Genomic DNA, 11,562 nt, shown 5'->3' on the forward strand with positions numbered 1-11,562 from the left:
AGTGGGGATAGCTAGTCGTGCCGCTGCGTGCCGTCGCGTACTACGCAAGGTGATTTTCCGGAAGTAACAGCCCCACGCGTTCCGCATTCCTTTCACTCGTCGCGGCGTGACTTATTCGCGCTTATTGCAATGATAACGCCGGCCGATCGAGAAAGCGGATCGTAACAATCGTTAATAACTCCGCTCGTAGACGTCGTAGCGATTTGAAACGAAGATCATTGGAAAGGGGAAATTAGCGCGCTCCCGATGGACGTGAAATCGTCACTCCGTGAAGTAAGAGTCAAACAGCGTAATCATGTATGTACGAAAGACATCTGCTTTTGTGCTCGCGTTAAAGTGGAGTTTGTGTTATTAGTCTGTGTTAGAATCCAATGGGAAATCTGTTTTAATTTAGCTAATTATTGCAAAGTGTGAGTTTTATTTTTTTACGAGTAGAGCAATTGTTGAAAAGTTGACGGGAATTTTCTATCTAGTAGCGAATATTTTTTTTCCATAGTGTCGAAATTCAAACAATTAATAAATTTAGCTTGTATTTTATATAACGACATTAGCTGTTCCTATTTCAATATGGAAGTTAAAATGTATAGGATTAATTAACACAGAAAAAGAACATTTTTATTTGGAAAATATCTTTTTTTTATGTTAATCTTCAAATGAGATTATATAGCTTTATCGAAGACAAATTACTTCTTTTGCATACAATCATACACATTAATACACATCAATATATTTTATATTCAATTCAACAAACAATCAAAGCAATAAAATTCTTATTGCTTTGATTATTTGTTGAAATCAAAGCAATACAATTCTTCTAATATTATATATTGTTTTATTATATATAAAACAATGATTGTAGATTTCAATATATTAGTTTAAATAGATAGAGTAACCTGAAGCATAACACATACATTTAAAAACACATTTTTAACATAATATTGTGTTTTCCATTGATGAAAATTATTTTTGAATAATAACAGATTTTTGTTCATTGAGTCATATAAAATATAAATACTCATTAGATATATTTGTAAATATATATTTTCATTTTACGTCATGTAATCTCATTTGAAAATTAACATATGAAAAGTAAGGATATTTTCCAAACAAGAATGTCCCTTTTTTCTGTATAGTGATAAACACATAGATAGGAACGGATGTGGATGATCAAAAAAGTTTAATAATTATCGGATGGTAAGGCGATATATCGATCTATTGAATATGTGGAGCTGAGTATACAGGTATCGTCGTTGTAGGCGTGCAATACAACAATCGTGCGCGTATCTTCGATTGCGCGCATTTTCGACCTTTCATGTCGAGCAATCGCCGTTGCATCGATCGACATCGTTTCGCGTTGCTACGTCTTTTATGATGTCGAAAGTGAGTCTCGCGCGATAGATATGTATCGAGAGTGTCGAGACAGCGATGTGCCATCTTCGGGACGTATCGTAAGTATGTTTTTGGGGAATATTCCTCTCGTTTGTCAATATACGCAAGCGGTGCATGTCGCGACGTGTCGAGACGGCGCGTCTCTTACACTTGTTATTACCATCGACTCACTCATGTGATAGAATCGTCGGATTTATTTATAGAGAATTTGAAATTCGTAATCAGAGAAATAGATAATATGAACGAATAATATGGCGAATCTTGGTAGATAACGTCGATCCGTTAGTAAGAAAAAGGGAGGGAGAAGGAGGAGCAAATCGAATCCACTAATCGCTCCAAAACTTTTCCTGACGTTAATCACTTTTCCTTAAGTTAATCAAACCGTATACAAAAAGTAGGGTTCGTTCAGCGCTGCAAGTGTTTTAGAGCGACGGATAGATCAATCGTATTTATTTGACGCTTTGTGGAGCGCCAAGCGGATCCTGTCTAAAGATAGTCGGCGTACAGTTCGATAGTTGATGTTAGGCAATTGTGTACAGTAAAGAACAACCACAAAACTAATATTGGGGTGTGCATTCGATTATTGAACATAACAGTAGATAATGTATGTTGAGTGAGATTGTATGAGGACACTGTGCACTGAGAGAAGAATTTAGTAAATATTATCAAAATTTGGTTACTATTACTAAATGGTAGACGTAAATATAGCGGGCCAAAGCTATGGCAATACTTATTAATTAATTTAGTTTTGTAAAATAAATTATTTATTTGACAGAAGTAAAATTTATTTGATTCCAGAATATATTTGGTAAATAAAACTTATTGAATAGTTGAGCAAAATAAGCGATTTTGTAATAGTTACAAAATTTTTGGTAGGTTCAACCAACCATCTGTAATAATAGATATTGAAACGATATAATAGCTGCAAATGAATGAATTTTTCGTTGTGCTGCAACAAAACATACTTATACTGGTAACAAAACAGAACTCGTACTTACTGAATTTTTTATTACATGGAATATAACAATTTCATAACAATTATCAAATATCTGTTCATAACTCTCTATAATATATTTCATATTAAATATTTAATATTAAATAACTATTACACACTAAATTATTTAATTGATGTTACTGTGAATGCAATTACGTCATACTCCCAATCTATTAAATATTTGGCAATTATTATCACATTTAGTATTAGTTACTAAGGATCCAACGAATTTCTGTAACTAAACGCAGTTTGTTATAGTTACCAGTCTTTTCTCTCAGTGTGTGGATACGCTCAGCCCGCCGCAGACGCACGGCCTTCAAGCCAGGCGTCTTTCGACGTTACGACAAAACATCAACAAAGCGCGCGGGTCGTTGACATGTTCATTACGCACGTCGTATTTCTTCGCGAATAGCTGAAAGCGTCGTTCGTCGTTTCCTCGTCGTAAATCTCGTCCGCTGTTTCTACGCCAGTCTCGCGAAATGTATCGTTGTCGCTGCACGTGTGTTTATTTCCGATACTCCCGTCGTGGTCGCATGCGTCGGTAATTATGATGAACGTAAAATTCAGTGAGCGTTCGAAATCGCGTGTCTTCTGACGCAATGAAAAAAACATCAACAAAGCACACAGGTCCTCGACACACTCGCGTACGTCGTATTCCTTCGCGGAGCGTTGACGCAGTCACTCGTCGGTATTCTGTCCGCTATTTTCACGCGAGTCCCGCGGAATTGATCATTGTCTCCGCGTGACAATGTGACAGTGTTCGTTTTTAATTGACGATACTCGCGTCGCTAGTGATTACAATGAACATCGTGAAATTTAAAGAGCGAAGCCTAATTTATATCGAACTCTATGCTTCCTGTTTTTTTTTCTGACTGAAACCTTAAGTTTTTAGTCAGGAAAAGGTGGAGAAAGGTGGAGAAAAGATAAGAAGCAAAGAGCATTTTGTAATTCAGGCTTGAGCGTCCGAAATCGCACGTCCTTTGGCGTAACGAAGAAACGTATCAACGAAGCACGCAGGTCCTCGGCACGTCGTATTCTTTCGCGGAGCGTTGACAGAGTCATTCGTCGGTATTCTGGGTTCGCTATTTTCACGTGAGTGCCGCGGAATTGATCAATGTCTCCGCGTGTGATAATATTTATTGCTAATTGACGATATTCACGTCGCGGTCGCTAGTGATTACAATGAGTAATATCGTGAAATTTAAAGAGCAAAGCCTAATTTACATCATGCTCTTTGCTTCCTGTTTTTCTCTTTCTGACTGAAACCTTAAAGCCTGATGTACAATATGCTCTTTACGTTCTGTTTCTTGTCTTCTGTCTTTTTCTGGCTTAAAGCTTAAGGTTTGAGTCAGAAAGAGATAAAGAAAATGAAACAGAAAACAAAGAATGCATTGTAGATCAAGCTTAAAACCTGATCTATAATATGCTCTTTGTTTCCTGCCTCTTTCTTTTTATCTCTTTCTGATTCAAACCTTAAGCTTAAAGCTTGATCTATAATGTGTTATTTACTTCCTATTAATTTTTCTTTATCTCTTTCTGACTTAAACCTTAAACTAAAAAGAGACAGAAAACAAGAAACAAGAAGCAAAGAACACATTGTAGATCAGGCTTTAAACCAGAAAAAGACAGAAGACAAGAAACAGAACGCAAAGAGCATATTGTAGATCAGACTTAAATTTTTAGTCAGAAAAAGAGAACAAAAGACAAGAAGCAAAGAGCATTTTATAATTCAGTCTTGAGCGTCCGAAGTCGCACGTCCTTTGGCGTAACGAAGAAACGTATCAACAAAGCACGCAGGTCCTCGGCACGTCGTATTCTTTTGCGGAGCGTTGACGGAGTCATTCGTCGGTACTCTGTCCGCTATTTCCACGTGAGTGCCGCGGAATTGATCAATGTCTCCGTGTGTGATAATATTCATTGTTAATTGACGATACTCGCGTCGCGGTCGCGTGTGCTAGTGATCACAACGTTCCACTACAGTTTCCAGAGGATGCTTGTGCCGGAGGAGCCGGTTCGGGCAGAGCAGGGTTGACTCGACGGTGAGTTCGTACTCTTGATATTCCTGTGTTTAACCCTGTACGGTCGAAATCCGAGTTGCAGTCAACTATTCAACTAACTCGGATTACAACCGCAGAGAATTAATCGGATCGTATTTACACGCACTTGTTTGCTAAGCTCAATCTCAACTAGGGATCATCTTTATGTTTCAGATGTCAGATGTAGTCGACCTTGACTTCCATCGTTTCGGTGAGTGAGATATAGAAACAAGAAATTTAAGGTGATGGTTTTTCTTTCTCATTAATCCTCGAGCAGTCGCATTTCAAAAATAAATACAAACGCGTCGGCACTCAATGTAAGTTATGAACGTTAGTCAAAATATTAAATTTTTGCCAATGAATTTTACGTATATTCTTTTTTTTTTGCTTATTTTTTTATTTGTGTTTTTCTCTCATTGAATGTGATGTCGTAATTAACTTGCGGGAAATATCGTTCAAAATTACGAATTTCATTAATAAAGAGATAGAAAGATGAAGATAGATATGCCGAGAAAGAAGATCGGTTGATATTTGCGCGACTGCTCCAGAATTAAAGCCTGATCTACAATATGCTCTTTGCTTCCTGCTTCTTTCTCTTTATCTCTTTCTGACTCAAATCTTAAGCTTTAAGCCAAAAAAAAAAATAGAAGACAAGAAACAGAACACAAAGAGCATATTGTAGATCAGACTTAAAGAGTCACGACGCTGTTACAAGCCGAACATTTGCGTCGTTTTTCCATGTGTATACTGCTTGACATAATTTGGGAATCACTTCTTCAAACGTTCATATTATTTGAAGTATTAAATAACCAAGTTAAAATTCAAAAATTTGTAAGTAACACTAATTTATGTCTCTCGGTTTTTGAATTTGCTAATCATGCCTGATTTATTTAATTTGAACTATAAAAAGCACCTTTATAGCGAAAGAAAAAATTAAAATATTTTATTTTAAGAAATAAATATTTGTATTGTATTAATAACATACTCACTTATATTCATAAAATACTCCTCAAATAAGAAAATATGCATTCTCTTGAACTTTAGCTTTTCACGAAAGCAACTATTTATTCCATTTAGATAAAAGAATTTAGATTTAAATATTAATATTATTAATACCCTTCCCCCCACCGCGAGTGATAGTTTATTTTTTAAATATTCTCTTTTGAAATGTAACACAGAATTATTCACTCACCGCGATTCCCTAATAATTTCAAGCAGTATACACATTTGAAGAAATTTCATGTTGTTACGGCAACATTTTTTAAGTGCCAATTGCGAGTCACAAAAGAAGTGAGTCACAAAAGAGTGAAAATATATAAACATCTCTACGTTGGCGTACAGAGCAACACGAATAACTTTCTTAGACCATCCATTACGGTTGCGTGAAGAAAACCTTATCCACATAAATCGCGTTCGAGAGCAAATATTATTTTAACAAGCGTGTTTTGCCGAGCTCTCGAATCGGCGTGCCAATGAAATCATGTGAAAGGAGAGAGTAGGAGGGCTCACATTCCGAAAGAATTGCACGGCCACACAATTGGCGTGACGTGATTTCTGTGTTTGCCCCATTAAGCACAGTCTAAAAACCGCGATTCATTTCTAGGCCGGGTCATGTGTTTTGATCAGGGAGTACCAAGCGCGCGTTCACTTGTCCCCACGGATTTCATAAGATGTGCGTAAGATAAGGTATTTCACGGTGACAAATAATTGTTGACTTCTTTCTTCATTTCGCTCATGTAATTACAATTTACACGGGCTCGTAAGGGTATTATTGAAGAAAAAAAAAATCAAACGTTCAAATTAAATTAAATCGAAGAAACACTGAGTCCGCAGAAATCGCGAAAAATATTTTTATTTTTTTCTGCGTGATGATTGACTTCTTTTTTTATTTCGCTCATGCTATTATAATTTACACAAAGTCGTACGTTAAAAGAAGAAATAAGAAATAAAAATATTTATGCGGTGGATATACAAATTTATTACTAATACATTACTAATACAAAATCTTTCAAATAAAAAAATATATTTTTTCTTAAAACCTTAGCTTTTCTAAGTAAATATGTTGTTAGTATCCACTGAGTAAATATTTTTTTTACATATTTTTTTACAGATCTTCTTCTTCAAAGAAAAAGAAAAAAGAATCAAATGTTTGGATTGAACTAAATTAAAGATCAAAAAATCACAAGAAATGTCTTTATCCGTGTGACAGTTGCGCTAAATAATTAAATTAGGATTAATTGGTTTCTTCTTTTTATTTCACTAATGTAATTACAAATTATACAGAGCCGCGGTACTATTAAAGAAAAAGAGAATAGAATCAAATATACAAATTAATACAACAAATAAAATTAATAGAAATCAAAGAAACGCTTAGTTAAAAAAAACTGCGAAAAATGTCAATCCTTTCCGCGTGATGCTTACGATAAGTAATTAAATTAAAATTGAAAAGGGCCAAGAAATTTATACTCGAAGCTTATTAAATTGGATACATACCCAGCGAACGAATAGCGACCGTGTGATGTATTTGAATCCACCTTGTGCACAAATTTTCTTTGATTGATTGATTCTTTGATATTTGATTTTCACACCATATTGTGTGTATGAGTCTAAAACGGTGTGTGAATCAGTCTAAAACGGTCTGTTCGTCAAACCTTTCGCAACCCATTTTGTTTTTAAGGGTTCTTTCTTTTTACTTTTCTTTTTACTTTCAATTTGTTAAACATATTAAGATAATGTAGTTTTAGTAAAAAAATTAAAAGTTTTATGTTTGGCGCTAAAGGAATATTTATGTTTGACCGGGATACCAATATCTCACTGGGGTTCTTAGGAGGATATATTTGTCCCAACGGTAATAAGGAGAGTGATAACTGATGTGGTGTTCTGAATATCAAAAGAACTGTTTATTCAATTGAATAAAGTTATTACACTGTAAAAACTGATGTTAAATTTAACACATTTCATATGTCCCAAATTATCCACTCTTATTTATGTATAAATTTAACAGAAAACAAATGTGTTAAAAAGTAACATACATAATATGGAAAAAATTAACACAAGAATTTAATACTTAAATACCGTTAGGAATTACAGGTTGTATTAAATTGACATATTTAATATGTCAGACATAAGTTATGTCAATTTAACATTTTTATTTCATCAAAACCATAGATTAATACTTCTATCAAATGTTAAAGTTACGTTTTATTTTAGTTAATTTAACATTATACATATGTCAATTTAACATTTTTATTTCATCAAAACCATAGATTAATACTTCTATCAAATGTTAAAGTTACGTTTTATTTTAGTTAATTTAACATTATACATATGTCAATTTAACATTTTTATTTCATCAAAACCATAGATTAATACTTCTATCAAATGTTAAAGTTACGTTTTATTTTAGTTAATTTAACATTATACATATGTCAATTTAACATTTTTATTTCATCAAAACCATAGATTAATACTTCTATCAAATGTTAAAGTTACGTTTTATTTTAGTTAATTTAACATTATACATATGTCAATTTAACACAAACTATGATTCCTAACGGTATTCAAGTGTTAAATTCTTGTGTTAATTTTTAACATATTATGCGTGTTACTTTTTACTACATTTGTTTTGTGTTAAATTTACACAAATGAGAGTGGATGATTTAGGACACATAAAATGTTAAATTTAACACTTTAGTTTTTACAGTGTGGGCGTGTAATTTGGCTGAGGCTCCTTTCACATGTTTCTTACGGTCCTAAATCATGTTATTTTATGTTTAAACGTGTTAAATGGCATGGACTTGAAATAGTAAGAAACACGTGAAGAGATTCATTCAAAATAACATATTTGGATTTGCAATGTATTAAGCTTTACGTGTGAGCTTTTGCGCAAATACATCGCGGACAGTGTAAATATCGGTCGTTATTTTATCTCTGACCCATTACTACAACAAACGTAACGGAACAACGTCGGTGAGATCTTTACTCACTCTGGGGATTACAATTGAATCTATGCAATCTCTCCTGTTTTCGTTGAGCGAAAACACGAGAGCGTTTCAATCTCGACTCTCATTAATGCTGTTTGCTTGCGTCGTGTTGGACGATTATCGCGTGTAGCGTGTGACAATAGTTCCGTGTGCTTCCTCCTACTTCCACGAGCTCCTCGTCATTATTTCTAAGTGATATTTTGTTTGTGGCGATACCGCGATTTCAAATACTGCCTACACACGGAATGAATTACTTTTCCGTATATTTTTTTCGTTTTTATCATTCTTCGTTACCAATTTTTAGGAAAAATTTAAGCTTAAAGTCAAAATAACATAAATGTAAGAAAAAAATCGGTGTGTGTGTCAATTAATCATAATTAATATTCGTAATTCATTGATAAGTAACACACCACGAATGAATTATTTTTACGCAAAATTTAGAGTGAACTTTCTGGGACATGTAAAGATTTACATTTTATTTTTTGTGTATTCATGGGAATAATGCTCTCCCACGGATTATAACATTTTAAAGTCGCGCTTTGGAAAGGGGTAGGAGGAGATGGAAAAAGAGGAAAAAGGATATTTCTTTGCGCCCGAAGGGATGACGGTGTCCGGAGCGGATTTCGCTTTGCGGATTTTCCCTTCGAATGTCTCCAGTCACGCGCGCTCGCGAATACCGTGGATCTCTAGCAATTGAGATCCGTTCTGCTACATTTAACGTGAAATCGGCCTCACCGCGACGATCGTGCGAGTATGAGCGCGTGAAACACGAGCAGAACGATAACACGTTCATAGGACGCGTATCGTAGTCGGTATTGGTGATAATTTGTTCACATATTACGTGCGAGATAGGAGTTGACAGCAGTAAAGCCGTTGATTGGAAGCTCTTATTAAGACACATCCATCGAATTTTAACCGTGTAATCTCGCTAGACAGTCGCTTCTAAGAGCGGAGGTGTGTGCCAAATAATTACTAGCAACAGAGCGACTTGGAAGCACTTTGAAGCGTTAGATGTTTACGCGTAAATCACCATAATCTATGTCTACGTGTTATACACAACATAAACTATGTATGAGATTGGCTGCATTTAGCTGCAAACAGCAGAGAAAGCTGCTATTTGCAACTATTGCAACATTTGTGACTCTGATCGGCGTATGCTCTCAGATTCAGTCCAGACTAAGAACTGAGACACTGAGAGAAAGAATATCTAAGAAATAGTAGACATTTATTCGGTGAGTGCCAATAACACATATTTATTTATACTGAAATAAGAAATTATTTTTCGAATAAGAAAATATGCATTTTTTAAAAACTATGAGAGCAATTGTTCATGAATTGCTCGTGAATTGCAATTGTTTCACGAAACAATTGTTCTATTCGAATAAGAAGATTTAGATTTAAGTAAATATGTTATTAGTGTAGAGCCACCAAAAATAAATGTTTGCCATTTTTTAGATATTTTTCTCTCAATGTACCTCAATCAGATTCACGAATCTCGCAACAGTTGCGAAGCAGTTTTTTCCATTGAATGCAGTTAATGAGTAAGCCAAGGATGTTGTTTAAGTAATGTGTGGCTTGCTAAAAAATTAAATAGGAAGAATTGATATTTTTATTTAACATTTAGAATCCCGATATAAATGTTGGACGTTGTTATTTCCTAAACAAATTAGAAACCGCGAAATCTTCTGATGACAAATCTTCAGAGTTAAATCTACACACTGAGAGAAAAATATCTGAAAAAAAATATATTTATTTGCTGGATGTTAATAACATATTTTACTTGAATCAAAATTCTTTTGTTTGAATATAATAAATAATTGCTTTCACGAAAAGATTTCAGGAAAATATGTATTTGTTGATTTGAGAGAAACCTTTTGCTCAATGTAAAGATATATATATTTTTATAAATAAATATATGATTAGTATTCATCCGATAAATATTTCTTATTTTTCAAATATTTTTTCTTTCAAGATTAATCTATCATTGTGAATAAAACGAAAATTTCCTTCCATTTATCCTTATTAAGCACTACATTTCTAATTAATATCCAAGACAGATACTGTATAGCTGTCTCATAATTCATTTATTTTTTTTTAGTATATTTTAATATAATTATAGAATTTTTTGTAGTTAACATTGTTCATGCGACAATACATCGTATATACTTCATGCAAATTATACATAAGCAATTCGCGTAGACATAGTCTTGAAGTTCACGGTATGACTCTACTTTGAACATAAAAAAATAGGTAGTCGCTTCACGACTGATTGGTTGACATATTTTTCTTCCGTGGCGTTGGGAAGTTGATTTTCCCCAAAACGCGTGAGCTTCGATCTCGACAGCTGAACAACGCACTGTTAGCGTCGGCAGGATTTATAGCTGCGAGCAGGCTGACCCGCGGAATGCACGCGGAATCTCGAGCTGCGTGATGTTACGCTGATGTTGTCTGGTGCGTGAGAAACACGACAGAACAAGCGCGAGAGCGTTGATTAAGGCCGCCTTTATCGCGCGAAAATAATTTTCTCTTCTTGCACGGAGACGCATCTCGTTGTTCGAGGTCCGCCTCGTCATCGTCGGGCGTCTTCCTCTTACCTGGCGCTCTACCTGGCGTCGACAAGTCGTGTGTAAAACTGAATTTTAACCCGTTCGCGTTTGTTCCGGTTTGATCTCGACTTGGGCATTTTTTCCCTCCGTCTGACGATCCGATCTCGTATTTTTTATTTTAGAACGTCCTCGATTTAATTGCGCCGTTTCCATCGCGCTGGGTGTTCGCGGCGGGATTTCGCAGTCGCTCGATAGCGATGGAGATGTGCCCGCTGGCCTGCGTATGTGCGTGTGTGTTTTTAAGCGTAGCGAGAGACAGAACGACGCGAATATGTTGCGCGAATACATACTTTAACGATGTAAAATTTCCGATGCACACGGCTACCGCGTTGCATCGCAATGCCGACTTGTTACAAGTTTATCGAGCACGCCCAGTCGCTCATTAAAGCCGCGAACTCAATTTTGCAAAATTCCAGGACCGCCATCTCCGTTCGCACCTGACCGAGAGACAGAGAGAGAAATGGGCGTCGCACGATGCGTGGGCGATATTCGAAATCACGAGCTCCCTCCCTCTCTCTCTCTCTCTCTCTCTCTCTCTCTCTCTCTCTCTCTCT

General features: G+C 35.3%; 1 protein-coding gene across 8 annotated transcripts in view; it reads left to right on the forward strand.

The window, feature by feature from the left end:
- Positions 1-11,562, forward strand: part of LOC116852238 — an 83,240-nt gene that overhangs the window by 1,602 nt on the left and 70,076 nt on the right. The window contains exons 1-4 of one of the 8 annotated variants that reach the window (XM_032832387.1): positions 2,854-3,475; positions 4,067-4,253; positions 4,364-4,422; positions 4,594-4,630. The gene's annotated coding sequence lies outside the window, so the exon portion shown is untranslated. Of the gene's footprint in view, positions 1-2,853; positions 3,476-4,061; positions 4,423-4,593; positions 4,631-11,562 lie in introns of those variants that run through there. The other 7 variants (XM_032832380.1, XM_032832381.1, XM_032832384.1 and 4 more) reach the window with 7 other exon arrangements.

The sequence above is a fragment of the Odontomachus brunneus genome, unplaced genomic scaffold, assembly GCF_010583005.1.
Source record: "Odontomachus brunneus isolate Ranch 3 - 2012 unplaced genomic scaffold, Obru_v1 Obru_scaffold_208, whole genome shotgun sequence".
Taxonomy (NCBI): Eukaryota; Metazoa; Arthropoda; class Insecta; order Hymenoptera; family Formicidae; genus Odontomachus; species Odontomachus brunneus.